At 42.2% G+C, this 24612-nt stretch overlaps 1 non-coding gene across 1 annotated transcript; it reads left to right on the top strand.

Annotated features, from left to right (window-relative positions):
• The first annotated feature begins 4616 nt into the window (after positions 1-4616).
• On the top strand, positions 4617-4754 carry LOC119927955. The gene has a single exon (XR_005450919.1). It is a non-coding gene; the product is annotated as a small nucleolar RNA SNORA7 (small nucleolar RNA).
• Positions 4755-24612: the final 19858 nt, after the last annotated feature.

Raw genomic sequence — 24612 nt, 5'->3', positions numbered from 1 at the left:
ACTTTCCCTCCCATAGTCGAGACTGGTAGAGGACTGGAAACTCTCCAGGTGCAACCCTGAGAGGGGCAAGGGTGCTTAATAAAGCCCACAATTATTATTAATAGTTTTTCTATCTCTCGTACTGAGTGGTTCTTTCTCTTATTCTTTGTTTGATCAGCTTTTCTCCCAAATATCTTTCAACTCTAGTTTTCCTGCTATATCTCCAACCATTTCAGCTGCTCCTAGCACTTTGTATTTTTATTATTCATTCATTCAGTCATTCAATCATATTTATTGAGTGCCTACTGTGTGCAGAGGACCGTACTAAGCTCTTGGGAAGTACAAGTTATTAATAACCCTCGAGACTACAAACTCGCTGTGGGCAGAGAACGTGTCTGTTTTACTGTTATATTGTACTCTCCCAAGCGCTTAGTACAGTGCTCTGCACATAGTAAGCATTCAATAAATACGATTGACTGAATAACTATAATAATAATAATATCAAATACCACAATTATTATTAAGTGCTTATTATGTACAAAGAACTGTTCATAAACCTTGGGTTAGATTCAAGATAATCAGGTCGGTCCTTGTCCCACATGGTTTATTTATTTATTTATTTATATATTTTACTTGTACATATCTATTCTATTTTATTTTGTTAATATGTTTGGTTTTGTTCTCTGTCTCCCCCTCCTAGACTGTGAGCCCACTGTTGGGTAGGGACTGTCTCTATATGTTGCCAAGTTGTACTTCCCAAGCGCTCAGTACAGTGCTCTGCACACAGTAAGCACTCAATAAATATGATTGATTGATTGGTGCTCAGTCTGAAGGAAGGCAATCAGGTATTCCCTATTTTACTGATGAGGAAACTGAGGCCCAGAGAAGTTGGGTGACTTACCCAAGGCCAAACAGCTGGCAAGTGTGGAGCTGGAATTAGAACTCAGGTCCCCTTGAGTCTGAGGCCCATGCTAAACTACACTGCTTCTCCTCTCCTGCAGTCTTGATCTGCCTTCCTGAAGTTTGTGGGGAGCAATCACTGGTTAGGGTTTTGACCTTTCAATAATTTAAGTTTAATAATTAAACTTAATTAAATAATAATTTAATTAATTAATTTAATTTAATAATTAAACTTAATAATTAAGTTTGCTTAATAATTTAATAATAATAATGGCATTTATTAAGCACTTACTATGTGCAAAGCACTGTTCTAAGTGCTGGGGAGGTTACAAGGTGATCCGGTTGTCCCACGGGTGACTCACACTTTTCATCCCCATTTTACAGATGAGGAAACTGAGGCCCAGAGAAGTTAAGTGACTTGCCCAAAGTCACACTGCTGACAATTGGTGGAGCCAGGATTTGAACCCACGACCTCTGACTCCAAAGCCCGGGCTCTTTTCCACTAGCGGTGAGGCCTGAGTCCCTGCCTGGCATAATAATAGTAATAATAATAATAATAATAATAATAATAACTGTGGTATTTGTTAAGTGCTTACTACAAGCCAAGCACTGTTCTAAGCGCTGGGGTAGATATAAGGTAATCAGGTTGGACACAGTCCATGTCCCTCATGGGGCTCACAATCTTGATCCCCATTTTACAGATGAGGCACAGAGAAGTGAAGTGACTTGCCCAAGGTCATACAGCAGACATGTGGCAGAGCTGGGAGTAGAGCCCATGACCTCTGACTCCCAAGCCTGTGCTCTTTCCACTAGACCATGCTGCTTTAGGCAGCAGACTGTGAGCCCCAAAGGGGATTGAGGCTCAGTCCAACCCACTATCTCATATAATAACAATTGTAGGATTGTTAAATGCTCACTATGTGCCAGGCACTGTACTAAGCGCTTGTATACACCATCATGTTTAGTTCAGTGCCTGGCACAATAATAAGTGCTTAAGTGGTCATGGGTTTGAATGCTGGCTCCGCCACATGTCTGCTGTGTGACCTTGGGCAAGTCACTTAACTTCTCTGAGCCTCAGTTCCCTCATCTGTAAAATGGGCATTAAGACTGTGAGCCCCACGGGGGACTACCTGTTACTTTGTGTCTACCCCAGCGCTTAGAACAGTGCTTTGCACATAGTAAGTGCTTAACAAGTGCCATCTTTATTATTAACAAATACCTTTATTATGATGATTCAGCCAAGGTGGGGGCCCACATTTTGAAAATGGAGTATCATTTCAAAGAGGTGGCCAGAAGAACAGAAAAATGGATGCCACCTACCAATAGGTTGCAATACTTATTCTTTGAGTGGCCATATATTTAAATGATCTCTGGTTCTAAGGATGTGATGCTAGCATGACCTAGTTCAGTTAGTGGAACTGTCTTTTTTATTGTCCCTTACTTAAATTAGCTAGAAGTAACCAGGTGAGTATTGAGCAAAATTCCCTGAATTAAGGCACAAAGGCACAGTTGTTTCACACAAGGTTCCCTGAAGGATTGTCGTCATTTTGAACTAGGATCCATTTATGTGGCAAAGTGAGAAGCAGCATGGCCTGGTGAATAGAACACGAGCCTGGGAGTCAGAAGGACCTGGGTTTTAATTCCAGCTCCACCACTTGTCTGCTGTGTGACCTTGGGTGAGTCACTTCACTTCTCTGTGCCTTCTCTCACCTGTCCCGCCGTCGACCCCCGGCCCACGTCATCCCCCTTGCCTGGAATGCCCTCCCTCTGCACATCTGCCAAGCTAGCTCTCTTCCCCCTTTCCAGGCCCTGCTGAGAGCTCACCTCCTCCAGGAGGCCTTCCCAGACTGAGCCCCCTCCTTCCTCTCCCCCTCCGCCTTACCTCCTTCCCTTCCCCACAGCACCTTTATATATGTATATATGTATGTTTGTATTTATTACTCAATTTATTTATTCTACTTGTACATATCTATTCTATTTTATTTTGTTAATATGTTTTGTTCTCTATCTCCCCCTTGTAGACTGTGAGCCCGCTGTTGGGTAGGGACCGTCTCTATATGTTGCCAACTTGGACTTCCCAAGCGCTTAGTACAGTGCTCTGCACACAGTAAGCACTCAATAAATATAATTGATTGACAGGGTCTGTGTCCCACCTAATTAACTTGTATCTACCCCAGTGCTTAGAACAGTGCCTTGAAAATAGTAACCACTTTACAAATACCATTATATTTTAAAAAAAGCCCTTCAAGATAATCAGATAAACTGTTGCAATATCCCACTGTCTCATCCATTGTCTAAACGGCTTCAACTATGTTAATCGCCAGCCTAGAGACAAGACGGAAGAGTTGTGGAAGAGGGAGATGGGACATTGGGCCTCCCAGAATAGCCTCTCTGTCCCCCTGCACTGACACAACCCCTCCCGGATCTCTGTTTTACCTCCTTCTCAGTCCCTCTCTGGGAATGACCCTTCCTGGAACCCCGCGTTGAGAGGGATTGTGTATGGGGGTGGCGGCAGTGACAGCATCTCTCCACTCCTGGCTGGGAGATGAGCTTGGCTGGGAACGATACAGATTTTGATTTTTCTGAAACATGCTCTCGGTCTCTCGACTGTAAGCTCCCTGTGGGTAGGGAACATGTCTGCCAACTCTGTCATATTGCACACTTGCAAGGGCTTGCTGCAGCGCTCTGCAAACAGTAAATGCTCCATAAATATGATCGATTGATTGTCTCTCTCTTGGCCACTGCACCCAAGATTGACCACTTTTTCAATCGGACAGACCAGGAACGAATCAGAGGACCCAGCTCGTGAATGTCTCATAAATCAGAGGAGGATGGGGAGGACGATCAGATGCAGGTGCCCAGGAACAATCATAATCCAATCAGATGCGTTAAAGTGCACCTGTACTGGGAATAACAATAATAATAATAATAATAATAATAATAGCATTTGTTAAGCATTTACTATGTGTGAAGCACTGTTCTAAGTGCTGGAGGGATACAAGGTGATCAGGTTGTCCTCCGTGGGGCTCACAGTCTTTATCCCCATTTTACAGATGAGGTCACTGAGGCACAGAGAAGTTAAGTGACTTGCCCAAGGTCACACGGCTGACAAGTGGCAGAGTCGGGATTTGAACCCATGACCTCTGACTCCCAAACCCGGGCTCTTTCCACTGAGCCATGCTGCTTCTCCACCCAATTGGATTTCAGGCTGCCTAACTTTTATTATTATTTATTGTTATTAATTAATTTATATTAATGTGGATCTCCCCCTCTAGACTGTAAGTGCATTGTGGGTAGGAAATATGTCTGTTATATTGTTGTATTGTACTATCCTGAGTGCTTAGGACAGTATCCTGCACAGAGCTCAATAAGTACGATTAACTGACTAATTCCTAGGATAAATAAATACTGGTTCCACTTGTCCATGCTGTCTCCTGTGCTGCCACCCACAAGATTTATTTTAGTCTTGGCCACATTTCTTTTAGGTTGGGGCTTTCGACCCTAACGCTAATTACTTCTGTCGATCATGATAATTGGGATCTCATAGTGGCTAAGTTGAAATAAGGAATCAAAGTCTAAACATTTCACTCTATTAGGTCACAACCTTGTAAGTAGGGCTGCAGATCTCTAGAGAGGCTTTTTAAGAGTTGGAGTTGATTGACTGGATGATGGTGTGGATAGTTTAGCAGGACCAATGGTCAACACAACTTAGTTTATGGTTCCATAGGTCTTAGATGCACCTCTCAGGGTCACACATGGAGAGTTTCCAGTACTCTACTGGTCTTGACTATGGGAGGGAGAGTCAAGCAGAGGCCTATTGATTCCATTTCTAGCTTGGGCAGTGGCTAGCGAGTGGAAGGCAATCTGCTACAAATCAACTCACCTGTGCTGGGCAGCAGTGTCATGGGAGAGAGTTGAGGGCAGAGACTCAGGTTTACTGCATGGAAGGAGGCAATGGTAAATTGCTTTCATATTTTTACCAAGAAAACTCTATGGACACACTACTAAAATGATTGCAGATTGAAGTGGGGCGTTCTGGGAGAGATGTGTCCATGGTGTCGCTCTGGGTTGGATGTGACTTAGCATAAGGCAACAACAACAAGCTCTTAAAGTGACAATATTTTCCAGACCTAAGGTGGAACAGCTTCATGCTGGGCTTCTCACCACTTAGTTGTATTTAATGAGCACTCACTGTGTAGAGAACACTGTACTAACCACTGGAGAGAATACTGCAACGATAAACTGACACATTCCCTGCCCATAACGAACTTACAGTCTAGAAGGGAAGACAGACATCAGTAGAAAATAGATTATGGATCTATACATATGTGCTGTGGGGCTGGGAGGAGGAAATTAATAAAGGGAGCAAGGCAGTATGGCACAGACCCCTACTGTCATTACAGCTCTGATACAAAGTGGGACAAGGGCTGAAATTTCATTATGACCCTGCTTTGTATGAGATTCCTTAGGGAGCTGAATTTCAAAAGTGTCAAACAACCATAGTACAAGAAATGCCATTTCTGGGTCAGACCAAGGATCTATTCAGTCCAAGATTCTATTTCTGATAGTGACAACAAGATGATAATGATAATGATGTTGGTATTTGTTAAGCGCTTACTATGTGCCAAGCACTGTTCAAAGCACTGGGACGGGGGACGGGGAATACAAGGTAATCAAGGTTGTCCCACGTGGGGCTCACAGTCTTAATTCCCATTTTACAGATGAGGTAACCGAGGCTCAGAGAAGTTAAGTGACTTCCCCAAAGTCACACAGCTGACAGTTGGCGGAGCCAGGATTAGAACCCATGACCTCTGACTCCCAAGCCCAGGCTCTTTCCACTAAACCACGCTGCTTCGCATAAAGTGCTTGCTAAGTGCCAAGCACTGTACAAGTGCTGGAATAGATTCAAGGTACTTAGGTCCCACCTGTGGCTCACAGCCTAAGTAGGAGGGAAACCACCATTTTTGCTGATGAGGGAACTGAGTCACATAGATGTTAAATGACTTTCCCAAGGCCACACAGCAGATATGTGGTGGATTTAGGATTAGAACCCAGATCCTTTGACTCGCAGGCCCATGTGCTTTGGGAACCATGGGTTAACTGTCCTTATTGACAGCCATCCAACTGTTTAGGGATGTATCACCAAATATTCCTCACTTTATCCCTGAATGACCCTAATTTTCTCCTAGTAACTCATAAACACTGTTCATTCTTGATTTCATCCAAACCACTACTGAGAATTTTGGTCTACACAGCTATACAACAGTGAATTCCAGGAAAGTACCACCTACTAGGTGAAAAAGTGTTTCCTTTTGTTTGTTTGGACTCCAGTGTTTCCAATTCACAGTTCAAGGTTTTGTAGAGACTCCAGTAGAGAGCCCCTTCTCAGATCAAATCACTCAAAAGTAAGGATTCCTAACTCTTTCAGTCTATCCTCACATAGCAATAACTTGAATTTGTCCGACCCTTATGGTCCAGAGACTCTGTCTAGTTCTCATCCATATATTCTTTTTCTTTTGTGGTACGAAAGACTTGTGTGTACAGACTTAGTACTGGCACTGTACTAAGCACTGGGGTAGATACAAGATAATCAGTTCCTGTCCCACATGGGGCTCACAGTCTTAATCCCCATTTACAGATGAAGTAAATGAAGGACAAAGAATCAATCAATCAGTAGTATTTATTGAGCACTCACTATGTGCACAGCACTGTTCTAAATGCTTGAAGTTAAATGACTTGCCCAAGGTCACACAGCAGACAAGTGGCAGAGCTGAGTTTAGAACCCGGGTCCTTCTGACTCACAGGCCCATTCTCTATCCACTAGGCCAAGCTGATTCTCACTATTCTTTCCCACAGTCAGTACAGTGCTTTGTACACAGCAAGCTCTTAATAGGATTAATATCTCCACTGTATTTCAAAATGTCGCCTTTATCAGCTGTGTCATTTTATCCTCACAACATCTTTGTGAAGCATGCTCACGTACATGTGCTCACTGTGTTCGGACGGTTGCAGTTTATTCTCACTCTGTGATGTTTGGAGATTGAGATTGCTGTTGAGTGTAATTTAGACTGTAAGCTCCTTGTGGGCAAGGGACAATATTTACCAAATCTGTTACATTGTACTCTCCCAAGAGCTTAGTACAGTGCTTTGCACAGTAAATGCTCAATACATACAATCTTAATTGACAGTTTCCTCAGAGAAACCTTCTCATTGGTCTCTAAGCCAAGCCTGACAGATCATAGTGACCCTCACTCTACTGCCCAATCAATCAATCAATCGTATTTATTGAGCGCTTACTGTGTGCAGAGCACTGTACTAAGCACTTGGGAAGTACAAATTGGCAACATATAGAGACAGTCCCTACCCAACAGTGGGCTCACAGTCTAGAAGGGGGAGAGAGATAGCCACCACCCTGGCTATCCCCATGGATGCTGGGGACTGCCCCATAGCCAACCAGAGCCACGGTCTGGGGACAAACAGGGCTAGGGAAATGCCAATCAGGGTGAGATCAGAAGTGGTTTTGCTGGTTGTGTGTCCGGACTGTATTGTATGGTGATAGGTAGGGGCTGAGTAGAGATTTGCTCCATGTAAATTTAGAGCCAAGACCTGGATCTTCTGAAAACTTCCTTACTCCCAAATTAATTTATTCAGTCATTCAGTCACATTTATTGAGCACTTACCGTGTGCAGAACACTGCACTAAGTGCTTGAGAAAGTACAGTACAACAGTAAACTGTGACATTCCCTGTCCAGAATGCGCTCACATACACGCCCTTAGCTTCCAGGTACCATTCTGATATTTTCCCAGATGGGCTTTAACAGGAATCTCTGTTCTAATTTCCAGGAAGACTTTCAGGTTTGGAGATGCAGGGGCTGCTTCTTTGGAGTTGTGTGTTTCCAAATTTTATCCTATTCACTGCCTCTTGTCAACTTCCAGTCTTCTCCATTATCTTGGGGACGTGGAAGCAGAGGAAAGGGAACTAAAGTTATCCCAGATCTCTGAAGTTTATTCCTCTTTCATCAGGTTCAGCTTTGACTATTCTCTGAACCTCTCACAGGGCAACCAAAGCTTCTCCATTCTTCAGGGCCTGGGAACTGGTCTTCTGTTTGGAACACTACTGAACTGCAAAATGAAAGAAATAAAACTTCAGCACCTCTCCTGTGATTTCAGCAAATACAACACCGCAGAAGATTTTGCAGAGTAGTCTTTCTTCATCAGATTTCCTATTTTTAAGGGTTGAATGTTGTCAAATTTCTGTGCTAAGATTCTTAATAAGCAATTAAAAAAAGCCTTAAGTAAGATTAGCAATTTGCACCTTTTTAAAAATTAACAGTGCTCGGGTTGTTTTGATACAGAGCTCCATTATCAATTTGCATCTTTAAAGAGGTGTAACCTTTCTCAGATACTTTGCTTTCTTCTATTTAACTGAAAAGGCCCGATTTTACATTGCTTCTGTTGCATTTATTTCTCCACACTAAAAGCTAGTGGTAAGAAAAATATGAAAGTCTTAGGGTTTGGAGTGCGATGCAGATTTTTGAAACACAGGCTATCTGAGCTGACTGGTGATTCTGTCGAGAAGTAGCCCTGCAGGTTATTAAAGGAAAAACAGAGTTTTTGAAAATATATCAACAAAAATGTCTTCATGCCTGAACAGACACATACCCACAACCTTCTTATTTATTAAACTGGCCCCAGGGAAGAGTACAACCTTCAGATTGCTATGGTGCATTGAACTCAGCCAGTTATATGATAGGAGCAATCTTGACTGATTATTCCCATCTTCCAGCCTACTTGCCCTATCTGTTCGGAGCCCTTATAATACCACATATTTGACTCAAGAAGATATCCTTGGAAGGGTGGTTCCGGCATTCGAGGTCATCTTGTTTCGAGTATCCCTACATTCTCCTTCTGCATCTTTTTCTGAAAGATGATCCTGAGCTCCAACTAGGGTCTTCCCTGTTTTGTTTTTTATGGTATTTGTTCTAAGCACTAAATACTAAGTGCTGGGGTAGATACAAGTTAATCAGTTTGGACACAGTCCATGTTCCACATGGGGCTCGTAACAATAAATCCCATTTTTCAGATGAGGTAACTGAGGCATGGAGAAGTTGTGACTTGCCCAAGGTCACACAGCAGATGGTCCACAGAGCTAAAAGTAGATTTTTGTTTTTTGATGTGAAATGCAACTGGGGGATAAATGCTTAAAGAACAGCTGAATATTTCCCACTTTTAATCCTCATATTAAGCGGCATTTATTTTCCCATGAGGTTCTCCAACTAATCCAGCAGAGCTCAATAACTCTTCCGTATTCTTCAAAGCTTGAAGCATTTTCTTTTGCCATTGATTACAACCCATGACACCTTTAATTAATTTATCTCTGTAGCTTGGTAAGCAAAAAAATTAGATGTCATTATTAAGTAGAAAACATCTCCGAGTGTTCTGGTAGATTACTTGCAATCTTGCAATGAAATGTCAGAGACAACATATTATAGAACCGCAGTTTTGTTCTCGGTTTAAACTTGATTCATCATTATGCCACAGGCCAAATGAGTTGTCCCCTATGGCAACCTGATTTACTATCTTCCATGGTTCCTCTTTGGAAAGAATATTGTCCTTGAAATCTCTAAGGAATGCTCTTTTAAATTTCAGCTTCAGGTTATCATTAAAATACAGTTCTACAGTCTATAAACCTCCACAGTACATACATGCAAGTCATACAGATTATTGATTTTTTTTTATCCCAGTTCATTAAGAATTTTAACGGAGACCTTGGCTGCATAGATGAAAGAAATTCTATTACGGGCTTAACAAAGGTTAATTTTGGCATACAATTAACGCATCGTCCACTGTTCCACCAGCAACTCTGAGAGGATTTTCTCACATGAAATGAACAGTTCAAAGAGGCAACATTCTGAAGAGAAGGTTTAAGAAATTAGAGTGGTGAAAGAATGGACTGGAAAGCTAAGAATGTAGGGAACTAAGAAAAAGTAAAATGTACAATGGGATGAGTCTAGACTGGTAAGACTGAGACTCCATTGAACGAATCAGCCTGAGATAATATTAATCATTATTATGATACTTGCTAAGCGCTTACTATGTGCTAAACACTGTTCTAAGCATTGGGTCTTGTCTTATGATGTTAGTATGTTTGCTTTTGTTCTCTGTCTCCCCCTTTTAGACTGTGAGCCCACTGTTGGGTAGGGACTGTCTCTATATGTTGCCAATTTGTACTTACCAAGCGCTTAGTACAGTGCTCTGCACATAGTAAGCGCTCAATAAATACGATTGATGATGATGATGATGACGATGTCGAGTTGTTTCTGACCCGTAGAGGTGACATGAACACAGAAGCAGCATGGCTTAGTGGAAAGAGTATGGGCTTGAGAGTCAGAGGTTGTGGGTTCTAATACCAGCTCCTCCATTTATCATCTGTGACTTTGGGCAAGTCACTTAACTGCTCTGTGCCTCAATTACCTCATCTGTAAAATGGGGATTAAGACTGAGAGTCCCAAGTGGGACAACATGATTTCCTTATACCTACTCCAGCGCTTAGAACAGTGCTTGACATATAGTAAGCACTTAACAAATACCATTATTATTATCTCTCCCAGAACACCCCAGTCTCCATCTACAATCATTCTGGAAGTGTACCCATAGTTTTCTTGGTAAGAAAAATAGTATGGAAGTGGTTTACCATTGCCTTCTTCCACAAAGTAAATTGAGTCTCCTCCTAGTAGGAGAAGCAGCGAAGCAGCGTGGCTCAGTGGAAAGAGCCCGGGCTTTTGAGTCAGAGGCCATGGGTTCAAATCCTGACTGCCAATTGCCAGCTGTGTGACTTTGGGGAAGTCACTTCACTTCTCTGGGCCTCAGTTACCTCATCTGAAAAATGGGGATTAAGACTGTGAGCCCCCCATGGGACAACCTGATCACCTTGTAACCTCCCCAGTGCTTAGAACAGTGCTTTGCACAATAGTAAGTACTTAATAAATGCCATCATTATTTTCTTTTAGACTGTGAGCCCACTGTTGGGTAGGGACTGTCTCTATATGTTGCCAATTTGTACTTCCCAAGCACTTAGTACAGTGCTCTGCACATAGTAAGCGCTCAATAAATACGATTGATGATGATGATGCTGCTGCTGCCCAAAACAGGTGAGTTTTGACTGGTAGTCTTTCACTCACTAGCCACTGCCCAAGCTAGGAATGGAATGGGTATGCCTCTGCTTGCCCCTCCCTCCCATAACTGAGACTGGTAGAATACCGGAAACTCTCCAGGTGCCATCCTGAGGGGGGAAAGCACTGGTGTAGATATGTTAATCAGGTTGGACACAGTCACTGTCCCACGTGGGGCTCACACTCTAAATTTCCATTTTACAGATGAGGTATTTGAGGCCCAAAGAAGCGAAGTGATTTGCCCAAGGTCATGCAGCAGACAAGTGTCAGAGCTTGGATTAGAACCCAGGTCCTTCTAGCTCCTAGGCCTATACTCTGCCTACTAAACCAGAGAAGCAGCATGGCTCAGTGGGAAGAGCTCGGGTTTTGGAGTCAGAGGTCATGGGTTCAAATCCCAGCTCTGCCAATTGTCAGCTGTGTGACTTTGGGCAAGTCACTTAACTTCTCTGTGCCTCAGTTACCTCATCTGTAAAATGGGGATTGACTGTGAGCCCCTGTGGGACAACCTGATCACCTTGTAATCCCTCCAGCGCTTAGAACAGTGCTCTGCACACAGTAAGCACTCAATAAATACGATTGAATGAATGAATGAATGGACTGTGTATGTTCCCAAGCTCCCAGTACAGTGTTCTGCCCTCAGTAGGAGCTTGATCAATGGTGATGATGATATATTGTGGGATGATACCTGTTTTTAGGCATGCATGTTTGTGCTTTTCAGTTGTTCTGTGGCAGTGCACACACAGATTTTCCAGAAAATCTGGGCCATATATTTGCATTCATTTATATAACAATTTACATAAATCCATGATGCATAAAGTCAAAAAGTACTGACCCCATTTATAAAGAAGAAAGCAAATTTGACTTAGAGCAAATGCATTCAAACCTAATATTCAGAGTCCCTGGGAGATATGGACAGTAGGGAGTGGTTGCTTTGATTCCAGGGGTTGATTTTTCCATTCTCCTGGTGCCATGGAGTGGAGGACCAAAATGGCAGTTGTTCCTGGGAAAGGTTACACTGGGTAATAATAATAATGATGGCATTTATTAAGCACTTACTATGTGCAAAGCACTGTTCTAAGCACTGGGGAGGTTACAAGGTGATCAGGTTGTACCATGGGGGGCTCACAGTCTTAATCCCCATTTTATAGATGAGGTAACTGAGGCCCAGAGAAGTGAAGTGACTTGCCCAAAGTCACACAGCTGACAATTGGTGGAGCCGGAATTTGAACCCATGACCTCTGACTCCAAAGCCCATGCTCTTTCCACTGAGCCACGCTGCTTCTTTTGAAGAGGGTAGCCCTTTTCAAGTCCCTCCATAGGTAATTCATCTCCCTTTTGCTGCTGAACTCACTAAGATGCTTTTGAACTTGCTCACATACTTGATTTTGAGTCTTTAAACAATGTAATTATTATGGTTTTGTTAAGCACTTACTATGTGCCAGGCACTGTTCTAAGCACTCTGGTGGATACAAACAAATAGGGTTGGGCACAGTCCCTGTTTTCCTACGTGGGGATCACAGTCTCAATCCCCATTTTATAGATTGGGTAACTGAGGCCCAGAGAAATGAAGTGACTTGCCCAAGGTCGCATAGCAGATAAGTGGCGGAGCCGGAATTGGAACCCATGACCTTCTGGCTCCTAGGCTCATACTCTATCCACTACCCACAGGCAAACCACTATGACCAGAGGTCTTCAAGTCTCTCCATAGGTACTCCACCTCCATTTTGCTGCTGAAATCACCACGATGCTTTTGAAGTTGTTCATATACTTGATTTTGAGTCTTTTTAGGAACAAGGCCCCTTGGTACTCTGGCCAGATATCCCCATGCCCTGGGATGATGATGATGGTGGTATTTGTTAAGCGCTTACTATGTGTCAAGCACTGTTCTAAGTGCTGGGGTAGATGCAAGGTAATCAGATTGTCCCACATGGGGCTCACAGTCTTAATCCCCATTTTACAGATGAGGGAACTGAGGCACAGAGAAGTTAAGTGACTCACCCAAAGTCATACAGCTGATAAATGGTGGAGCCGGGATTAGACCCCACGACCTCTGACCCATCATCATCATCAATCGTATTTATTGAGCGCTTACTGTGTGCAGAGCACTCTACTAAGCGCTTGGGAAGTACAAGTTGGCAACATATAGAGACAGTCCCTACCCAATAGTGGGCTCACAGTCTAAAAGGGGGAGACAGAGAACAAAACCAAACATACTAACAAAATAAAATAAATAGAATAGATATGTACAAGTAAAATAAATAAATAAATAGGGTAATAAATATGTACAAACACATATACATATATACAGGTGCTGTGGGGAAGGGAAGGAGGTAAGATGGGGGGATGGAGATGGGGACGAGGGGGAAAGGAAAGAAGGGGCTCAGTCTAGGAAGGCCTCCTGGAGGAGGTGAGCTCTCAGTAGGGCCTTGAAGGGAGGAAGAGAGCTAGCTTGGCGGATGGGCAGAGGGAGGGCATTCCAGGCCTGGGGGATGACGTGGGCCTGGACCTCTGACTCCCAAACCCGGGCTCTTTCCACTGAGCCACGCTGCTTATGGTAGTGGGTTCTACACACATGGAGTGGGGGGCGGAGGGGTGGGGGGGGGGCTTTGAGATGAGGACTTAAAGAACCATCCTCATGTTGGTTTCCAGGGTCCTGAGAGCCCATGGGTTGGCTCTGATTGGTCGTAGGTATTCCTGGTGTCACCTCCTTGTCTGCCAGGCTGCAGGAGAGAGAATGAAGTAATTGGAGCTTTTCTCTAGCTAAACAGTAGGATTGGGTAAATCAGATGGTAGGTTGGAGGGACAGAACCATGACATTCAGAAGCAGAGTGGCCTAGTGCGCAGAGCACAGGCCTGAGAGTCTGAAGGACCTGGGTTCTAATTCTGGCTCTGCCATGTGTCCGCTGTGTGACCTTGGACGAAGTCGCTTCACTTTTCTGGGTCTCAGTTACCTCACCTGTAAAATGGGGATTAAGACTGTGAGCCCTATCTGGGACAGGGATGGTGTCCAACCTAATAATTTTGCATCCACCCCAGGATTTAGGACTGTGCTTGGCACATAGTAAGCACTTAACAAATACTATTAAGAGGAGCAGCAGCAGCAGCGTGGCTCAGTGGAAAGAGCCCGGGCTTTGGAGTCAGAGGTCGTGGGTTCAAATCCCGGCTCTGCCACTTGTCAGCTGTGTGACTTTGGGCAAGTCACTTCACTTCTCTGGGCCTCAGTTACCTCATCTGTAAAATGGGGATGAAGACTGTGAGCCCCCTGTGGGACAACCTGATCACCTTGTAACCTCCCCAGCGCTTGGAACAGTGCTTTGCACATAGTAAGCGCTTAATAAATGCCATTTTTATTATTATTATTATTATTATTATTATTATTATTATGCTTGGGAGTCAGAGGTCATGGGTTCAAATCGAGGCCCCGCCACTTGTCAACTGTGTGACTTTGGGCAAGTCACTTAACTTCTCTGTGCCTCAGTTACCTCATCTGTAAAATGGGGATTAAGACTGTGAGCCCCACGTGGGACAACCTGATCTTGTGTCCTCCCAAGCACTTAGAACAGTGCTTCGCACATAGTAAGCACTTAACAAATGCCATTATCATTATTATTATTTCTGTGACCGTGGGGATGAAGCTAGGGAGTTATGTTGTTCTCTGTGGAAGATGGATATCAAGGAGGCAGGTCAGGGGCTAAATTGCAAACTTTCACCCTTCAAGTAGATTTGAAATTCAGCCAGATCCATGCCTACTGTTCTCTTGTGCAATTTATGAAAAACTTTCCTGCAAACAGGCTTCTCAGGCAGTGACAAACTGAACCCTCATTAAAACAAAGAAAGGTTAAGGGAAAAAATAACCTATTTAAAATGAGGTAACTCACCAGTCTTTCAGCTGTAAATTGACAATAGGATTTATATAAATCCATAATTGTATCTCTTTTACCTGCAGTTAGGCTAGTTAATGATGAAAAAAGTATACAGCCGATCGTGTGGCTTTAATGAGGATTCTTTTTACAGAGTTAAAAAAATCCACCAAATTAAATTCTGCCAATTTACTCCATTGCAAATTGAGCACCATCCTGTGAGCAAAAAAAATCATCAAGTAGCTTAAATCAGTTACAGCTAAATGTGTAAGTCAGCATGTGCTTTAGCCTTTAGTCATGAAGAATATATTAGATTTTAAAAATAAATGGCTTTCTGCTGAGTCTTCACTGCAATGGCTTTCTGACTTTTAATTAAATTTTCAGTACTTGTGGTTGCTTCCTCATGTACTCTGGCCACCAAACTCACATTGCCTAAATAATTACGTCCAGTGGAAAACCAAATTGGAGATTATTAAGCTTGTTCATCTCTTTGTTATTTGGGAGCAGGCAACTTTATCCCTTCGACTTGTTAAATACGACTGGAGCATTTATTCTACAAGAATATTTTCCAGGGATGACTAAAGCTCTCGTAAACAGAACATGATTAGCCAAAATGCGGTAGCTTGTTAAATGTTACTCATTATACATTTCTGGTCTGTTTCATCAGTGTTAAATGAACTTAATGTAAATTAATAAAAACAGGTTTGCATTATTTGTAACAAGATTGAGAGTAAAGAAGAAAACTGTAAGCAACACTAAAAGCAACGAACACTGAAATTTGCCGTTTTCCTATACCACCCTTTTGGCTTCTGGGGGGTGGCATTTAGTGTTCTGAAAAAGAATAATGCAGTGCTTTGATCTGAACAATGGGGTTTGTGAAAGTCTTTCATTTAAAAAATCCTATGGCAAACTTGATGCCCTTGTGAGTCTTTTTCTCTTTTGAGCCCTCCCCAGGAGGAAAGGGCCTTATAGATGCCATGTGTCATTTTTTTAGAAAATTCGGACAGACCTAACATTTAGTAAGGAATTTAAGATTTCAATCATTTTAAGCTGGGGTGTGGTTGTAAAATCTGAACGCTGTGTCTTTTTTATTAGTCTCCTTCTCAATTCATAAAAATGAGCCAATTGTCAGCACTTGAACAAAAATGTAAGCTGTAAAATACGAACTGTTATAAAACAATCTAAAGCAACGGCAGACACAAAAGACCACACAGCTTCTCCCCAGATGAAAAAAAAATAACCTGAAAAGACATTCTAACTAGTTAATAAACTTAGGTTCCTTAAAGTAGGTGATAAAATAATAAATTTCCAGGATGGAAGAGTAAATATTCTGGTCAAGAAAAACTGACTAAGAGATGCCAAGATCTGAGTCTGGGATTCTAAGCCACCACAGGTACCAGTAGTTAGAAATAATAACGGTTTCATAAATACTTGCAAAGTACAAAACGATCAAGTGACCAGGTCTCTGTCCACTTGGAGCTTGCACTCTTATGGGGGATAAAGATGGAAAAAAAATTACAAATAGAGTGATCAAAATAAAAAAAACTTAAATATACAATTGTTACATAAATGCTGAGGATGGGTATAAATGAGTACTGGCTGATGGGTTTATGAGACTTAGGTTCTGGAAAGTAAGTGGAGAAGGTCTGTTGGAAGAAGTAAGATTTCAGGAGGGCTTCCATAATAATAATGACTGCGGTATTTGTGAAGCACTTACTCTGTACCAAACACTGTTCCAAGAACTGGGGTAGATATGATGAAAGCAGATTGGACACAATCCCACTCCCACATGGGGTTTACAGTTCAAGTGGGAGGGAGAACAAGTACTTAATCCCTATTTTGCAGGTGAGGAAAATGAGGCACAGAGAAGTTGTGACACGCGGTCCCATTATAGGCAAGTGGGGTAATTATTATTACTACTATTAGTATTTCTTAAGCACTTACAATAGTAGTATAGTCACATTACTATATTCAAATCCCAGCTCCACCAATTGTCAGCTGTGTGACTTTGGGCAAGTCACTTAACTTCTCTGTGCCTCAGTTACCTCATCTGTAAAACGGGGATTAAGACTGTAAACCCTCCATGGGACAACCTGATCACCTTGTACCTCCCCAGTGCTTAGAACAGTGCTTTGCACATAGTAAGTGCTTAATAAATGCCATCATTATTATTATTATTATTATTATAAAATTATTTGTTAAGTGCTTATTATGTTCCAAGCACTGTCCTATGCGCTGGAATAGATACAAGGCAATCAGGTTGGACATAGTCCCTGTCCCACATGGGGCTCCCAGTCTCTATCCCTATTTTACAGATGAAGTAACTGAGGTCCAGAGAAGTTAAGTGGCTTGCCCAAGGTCACACAGCAGGCAAGTGGCAGAGCAGGGATTAGAACCATGACCTCTGACTCCCAAGCCAGGGCTCTTGCAACTAGGCCATGCTGTTTCTCATAATAATAATAATAATGATGATGATAATAATAATAATAATAATAATAATAGTATTAAATGCTTACTATGTTCCAAGCACTGTCCTAAGCACTGGAATAGATACATGGCAATCAGGTTGGACATAGTCCCTGTCCCACATGGGGCTCACAGTCTCAATCCCCATTTTACAGATGAGGTAACTGAGACACAGAGAAGTTAAGTGTCTTGCCCAAGGTCAAACAGCAGACAAGTGGCGGAGCTGGAATTAGAACCCACACCCCCTGACCCTCAAGCTCGTGGGCCACTAGACCACACTGCTTCTCAAGACCTTAGGTCTCTAGACTCCCACTAAAGAAAATCTTTCTTGCTAATTTCCTTGAAACCTTTGACTTCATCTCTTTTCACCCTTCAAGGAGAGGGAGGAAACTGGAAATTAGTGGTTTGGTGTCACCTCCTTGTCATTTGGAGATGGGTCCCAAAAACAGAACTTGGAGTGGACTGAGGAATGTAATTTCCGCCTCTACTCAGCCTCCAGTTTTTACCACATGAATCCAAATCTCCCTCTGAAACAATTTTTCAACACCAGGCCCTTTTCTGATTTCTAGGAGATGATCTCAGCTAGTGTTTTCTTAATAAATATTTGGACTTCTGTATTCAAGAAGAATTACTGTAGCCATTTCCCTATAACATCTGTAGTTTAGCAACTGGTTGATACCTCTTTTTTCTTCATCGTCATCTCTATAAATGATTTTTTTTTTAACCTTCATCGCCTTTTGGGACTGATTATTTGCAGACCCCTTTTTTAAAGCTTAATAAAGTTCTCAAAGTGACGTACAGCACTACTCTAGTATTTGAACCTTCCAATTAAATAATCAGTCTTAATTCTATGAGAGAGTCTTACGACCCTATCTTTATTTTTTTTACACAGTAAACTGTTGGTTCTCCTACAGCACGTGTTTTTACTACACATTTTAGATAGAAATCAGGGGAAGCATATCAGGGAATGTTCTTTTGCCAATGTTGTCTGTCTGGACATTGCACAATGTCGTGTCAGAAGAAGTGGTTGTACGTTCGTGTATTGCATTTGAGCAAGAATAAGTCCTAGGAAGTGAATTTTCCGTATTTATGTTTACAAATGGAGCAACTAAAATTGAAATGATTGAATATAGAAAAGTATATATAAAGGTTGAAGATGGGTACAACGAAGTACAAAATGCTCATTTTGTATATTTCCAGTGTATGCATTTCTATTTCCCATTAGGTATATTAATTCAGCATACATTTAATTCATGAACATATGCCCTTCATACTTGAAGATGTTACTAATAATAGAATTAAGTATGTGTATCTATGGCCAAGAAGACACATCACACAGCCGCAAATACTGACTTTTGTTAGGCTGCCTTGTTTGTCATTTGTAGCACCTGGCAATGTTCTCACTTTTGTTCCTTTGTCTCACAAGCCTCTTAAAGCCTCCACTCTAAAAGAGCAGCTCATTTCTTGATTACAGTACACCATGCTGGCTTGTCTGTCAGCTGCCGCTTAGAAGCAGTATTGTCTGAAGTTTTGTTTTACTGCATCCATAAAACATTTCATCTGTCTCTCCCCACACCTTGTTTTTAGTCGTCCAATTTTAGCTCATGATTCAGCAGCTATGTAAGTAGTCTGCTGTTGTCCATCCACTTCGTATGTGCCACTCAGAAAAACTGTACTGAGGTGAGTATAGCTTCAAAGATAGGAGACGGAAGGTCATGGGTTCTAATCCCAGCTCCACCACATGTCTGCTGTGTGACCTTGGGCAAGTTACTTCACTTTTCTGCATCTCAGTCCCCTCATCTGTAAAATGGGGATTAATACTAGGGTAGTTAGGTTGGAGATTAGTGGTTTGGTGTCACCTCCTTCTCTACCCCAGTGCTTAGAACAGTGCTCAGCACATCATCATCATCATCATCATCAATCGCATTTATTGAGCGCTTACTGTGTGCAGAGCACTGTACTAAGCGCTTGGGAAGTACAAGTTGGTAACATATAGAGACAGTCCCTACTCAGCAGTGGGCTCACAGTCTAAAAGGGGGAGACAGAGAACAAAACCAAACATACTAACAAAATAAAATAAATAGAATAGATATGTACAAGTAAAATAAATAAATAAATAAATAAATAAGCACATAGTAAGCGCTTAAAAAGTACCAGTATTATTATTGTTTGTTATCCTATCTTGCCATTTGATGTTGCATATGTGATGCTGTTGGAACCATTGCTGAGCAGTGTGGCCTAGTGGAAACACCACAGTTCTGGGAGTCAGAGGATCTGGGTTCTAATTCTGCCCCACTGTTTGTCTGCTGTGTGACCTTGGGCAAGTCACTTCTCTGTCCCTGTTTTCTCATGTGTAAAATGGGGATTCAACACCTGTTCTCCCCCATCTTAGACTGTGAACCCCATGTAGAAGAGGAATTGTGTCTGACCTGATGAAGTTGTATCTACCCCAATGCTTAGAACAGTGCTTGACATGTAGTAAGTGCTTAACAAATACCATTAAAAATCTTTAAGAATAGTGCTTGGCACATAGTAAGTGCTTAACAAATACCATCACCATTAATAATAATAATCATAATAATAATAATAAAGTTGGTATTTGTTAAGCACTTACTATGTTCTAAGCACTGGGGTAGATAGGAGGTAATCAGGTTGTCCCACGTGGGGCTCACCGTCTTCATCTCCATTTTCCAGATGAGGTAACTGAGGCACAGAGAAGTTAAGTGACTTGCCCAAGGTCACACAGCTGACAAGTGGCAGAGCTGGGATTAGAACCCATGACCTCTGACTCCCAAGCCTGTGCCTTTTTCTACTAAGCCACATTGCTTCTCTGTTATTCTTTTTATTATTCTCTTTATTATTATTATTCATCTATTTTCATCTGATACATTTGTACTAGTCCCTGCTCCATCATTTTCTTCCTCCTCCAATCAATCAATGGTACTTATTAAGCACTTACTGTGTCCATAACACTGTTATGTACTAAGAGCTTGGGAGAGCTCATTGTGTGCTCATATTTATTAATAATAATGGCATTTATTAAGTGCTTACTATGTGCAAAGCACTGTTCTAAGCGCTGATTTTTATTGCTAATATTTATTGCTATATTGGACTCTCCCAAGCACTTAGTATAGTGCTCTGCACACAGTAAGTGCTCAATAAATACGATTGACTAAATGAATGATGGAAAGTACAATAGAGGAAGCAGACACGTTCCCTACTTTCAAAGATCTCACAATCTTGTAATTGTTTGTCTCTTCACCCCATTAGCTTGTAAACTCCTGGAAGGCAGTGATTGGATGTACTGCTTCTTTGTATTCCCCCAAGCACTTACTACAGTGCTTCACACTCAGGCACTTAATAAATAGGTGATGATACCCTGATGATCTTTAAGAAGTGGAGGGTGATGCCTGAAGTGGGGACAGAGGAATGCCCGTTGTTGGGTAGGGACCGTCTCTATATGTTGCCGACTTGTACTTCCCAAGCACTTAGTACAGTGTTCTGAACACAGTAAGCGCTCAATAAATATGATTGAATACGATAAATAAATGAATTCAGTCGTATTTATTGAGTGCTTACTTTGTGCAGATGTAGAGTGTGGACATACTAAAAGCTCTTTAGACATTTGTTTACTCTGAATCCTGCTACCATACTGCCTCTTTACAATATGAATGTCTCTCACAGGATCTGCTGGCCTTCTTGGTTGCATTTTCAACTTTCTCTTTCATCGCAATGTGGGACAAGAATTCTATAAGGGGGCCAAACTTTGTATTGCCAATGAAATCTTCGGCTGTGTGTTGGGTTTTGCCAATACAGATGGTTACATTACTTAGGTTTCCTTTAACTTGTCAGTCCTTAGTGCCTGCTTGGTTCAGCAAAGCAGTTTATAGTCACTAGCTTGACTTCATAGGTGTGTGCTTCTAAGGCATAGTCAGGCACATATAGCAATAGCAATTCTTGAACGACTTTAAGGACTTTGGAAGAAATTCCTGGGGGAGTGTAAGCTAATCTAACACTTCTGTCCAAGTCTCCTGTTGCATCAATCAACGTGGCGGCTACATAGCCTTGCTTTACCCTACTTGTGATGACTAAGCCCCCCTTTTCCTCTGCTCCTCCTCCCCTCCCCATTTCCCCGACTCCCTCCCTCTGTTCTACCCCTCTCCCCACCCCACAACACTTGTGAATATATGTATTATTCTATTTATTTTTTTAATGATGTGTATATATCTATAATTCTATTTATTTATATTCATGCCATTAATGCCTGTTTACTTGTTTTGATGTCTGTCTCCCCTCCCCCCCACCCCCTTCCAGACTGTGAGCCCGTTGTTGGGTATGGTCTGTCTCTATTTCTGGATGAATTGTGCTTTCCAAGTGCTTGGTACAGTGCTCTGCACAGAGTAAGCGCTCAATAAATACGATTGAATGAACGAATGAATGAATGGATAATGCGTCAAGTAGGGTACTCCCAGTTCTGATATGACCAGCCTTACTGTCATCAAATAATCATAGAATCTTGATTAAGTTTTCAGGGCAGCCAAATTTATTAAGCAATTTCCAGAATGTGGATCCACTGATGATATCAAAAGTAATAGTACTGGTATTTATTAAGCTGTGTTCACCATGCTGTATTTAGGTCTGGGAAAAAATGAACCATGTGAAAATTAGACAGGGTCTCTGGCCCTCAAGGGGCTCACAATTTACAAATAAGGGAGGGGAGGAGGGGTGTGTTGCTGACACATAAGGAAGGATGAAACAATAAATGCAGTGTAAAAAGCAAGGAAGACTACATATACAATATGAGGGATAGGGCATTGTGGCCAGAGGAGCAGAATTTCAGGCTGAGTCCAACAGTCACAGACACTGTTGTAATCACAAATAAGGTGGCAACCACAACCATGCTGCCATTGCTCCTCACGCTCCTGACTGGGGAATGACAATAGCAGCGTGGCTCAGTGGAAAGAGCCCGGGCTTGGGAGCCAGAGGTCATGGGTTCTAATCCCAGCTCTGCCACTTGTCAGCTGTGTGACTTGGGCAAGTCACTTAACTTCTCTGGGCCTCCGTTCCCTCATCTGTAAAATGGGGATTAAGACTGTGAGCCCCACGTGGGACAACCTAATCACCTGTATTCCCCCCAGCGCTTAAAACAGTGCTTTGCACATAGTAAGTGCTTAACAAATGCCATTATTATTAATAATGATAATAATATTTGTTCAGTGCCTGTTATACACCAGGAACTGTATTAACACTTGAGTAGACACACCATAAGCAGATTGGACTCAGTTCCCGTCTCACATGGTGCTCACAGTCTAAATGGGGGGGAGAACAGGTGTTCGAGCCCCATTTTACAGATGGAGAAGCTGAGGCACAGAGAATTGAAGTGATTTGCACAAGGTCGGTCATAAGGCAGGCAAATAATGGAAGAGGGATTAGAACCTAGTTCCTCCGGCTCCCAAGCCTGTGCTTTTTCTACTAGGTCATACTTCTTTATCAATCAGAGGTAGGTGTGCACACATGTGTGTGTGTGTGTTCATTTATTCAATCGTATTTATTGAGTGCCTACTATGTGCAGAGCACTGTACTAAGCGCTTGGGAAGTACAGGTTGGCAACACATAGAGACAGTCCCTACCCAACAGTGGGCTCACAGTGTGTGTGTGTGTGTGTGTGTGTGTGTGTGTGTGTGTGTCTTTGGTATCATCAGTATTTTATATGTTTAAAAGAAGTGTTTAAAAAGCATTTTCCCCTCTACACTTTGAGGTCCCCAGAGGTATGGTAGTTGCTTATGCTCATTTGCTCTTTATGCTGGAGGTGATGGTTGGGGCTCCTGGTTCCAACAAGACTGTTGTAGAGCTACTCTCAGAGCTGGCAGGTATTTAAATTCTCTAGGAGCCTGACATTTAGTCATTTTAATAATTTGGAGGCCACTTTGGATACAGCGATTGTATAGTCAGTGCAAACTTGGGGCATATTAGATACTCTGTCTAGTACTTGGCTCCACATATGGCTGCAGGGATCTGCCTATTCTTTGGCCCAATGTGGGCCAGGGACTGCATCCAAACTAATTATCTTGTAATAATGACAATAATAATAATGGCATTTATTAAGCACTTACTATAATAATAATAGTAATAATAATAATGGCATTTATTAAGCACTTACTATGTGCAAAGCACTGTTCTAAGTGTTGGGGAGGTTACAAGGTGATCAGGTTGTCCCATATGGGGCCCATAGTCTTAATCCCCATTTTACAGATGAGGTAACTGAGGCACAGAGAAGTTAAGTGACTTGCCTGAAGTCACACAGCTGACAAGTGGTGGAGCCAGGATTTGAACCCATGACCTCTGGCTCCAAAGCCTGTGCTCTTTCCACTGAGCCATGCTGCTTCACAAAGCACTATTCTAAGCACTGGGGAGGTTACAAGGTGATCAGGTTGTCCCACGGGGGGCTCACAGTCTTAATCCCCATTTTACAGATGAGGTAACTGAGGCACAGAGCAGTTAAATGACTTGCCCCAAGTCACACAGCTGAAAATTGGCAGAGCTGGGATTTGAACCCATGACCTCTGACTCCAAAGCCCGTGCTCTTTCCACTGAGCCACACTACCTACTCCAGCACTTAGTACAGTGCTTGCCACATAGTAGTGCTAAACAAATACCAGAATTATTATTTTGTGTATTATTCTCCTGCCCTATGGTGTAGTAAATGAGAAGCTACCATCTAGGCCATGTCTGCATCCAGGTTATTTTCCTGTTCGGTAGGGAGACACTGCTCGTTGTGGGCAGGGAAGGTCTCTGTTTGTTGTTATATTGTACTCTCTCAAGTGTTTAGTACAGTGCTTTGCACACAGTAAGAGCTTGATAAATATGATTGAATGAATGGATGAGTTTGATACTACCACTCTTTAGTTTGCCAATTCCAGTTGATACTCTTGCACTGAGACTACCTTAAGTGCCTGTAGAATTGTATTTTTTCTTCATCATTAAGGTTATATCTCCTCCAAGAAGGCCTTTGGATTAAGCCCTCTTTTCTCTCTCTCCCTCTCTCTTCTCTATCAATGTACTTGGATCTTTGACCTTTGGGTATTTGTTATCCACCTTACACACTGCTCCATAGCACTTAGGTACATATCTATAGATTATCTAATAATTGTGGTAGTTGTTAAGTACTTACTATGTGCCAGTAGGTAGAAACATTCCCTTCCTAAAATGAGCTCACAGTCTAGAGGGGAGAAACT

The sequence above is a fragment of the Tachyglossus aculeatus genome, chromosome 4, assembly GCF_015852505.1.
Source record: "Tachyglossus aculeatus isolate mTacAcu1 chromosome 4, mTacAcu1.pri, whole genome shotgun sequence".
Lineage (NCBI taxonomy): Eukaryota > Metazoa > Chordata > Mammalia > Monotremata > Tachyglossidae > Tachyglossus > Tachyglossus aculeatus.
The sequence above is the reverse complement of the archived record's forward strand: the minus strand, read 5'-3'. Positions and strand labels throughout refer to the sequence as shown.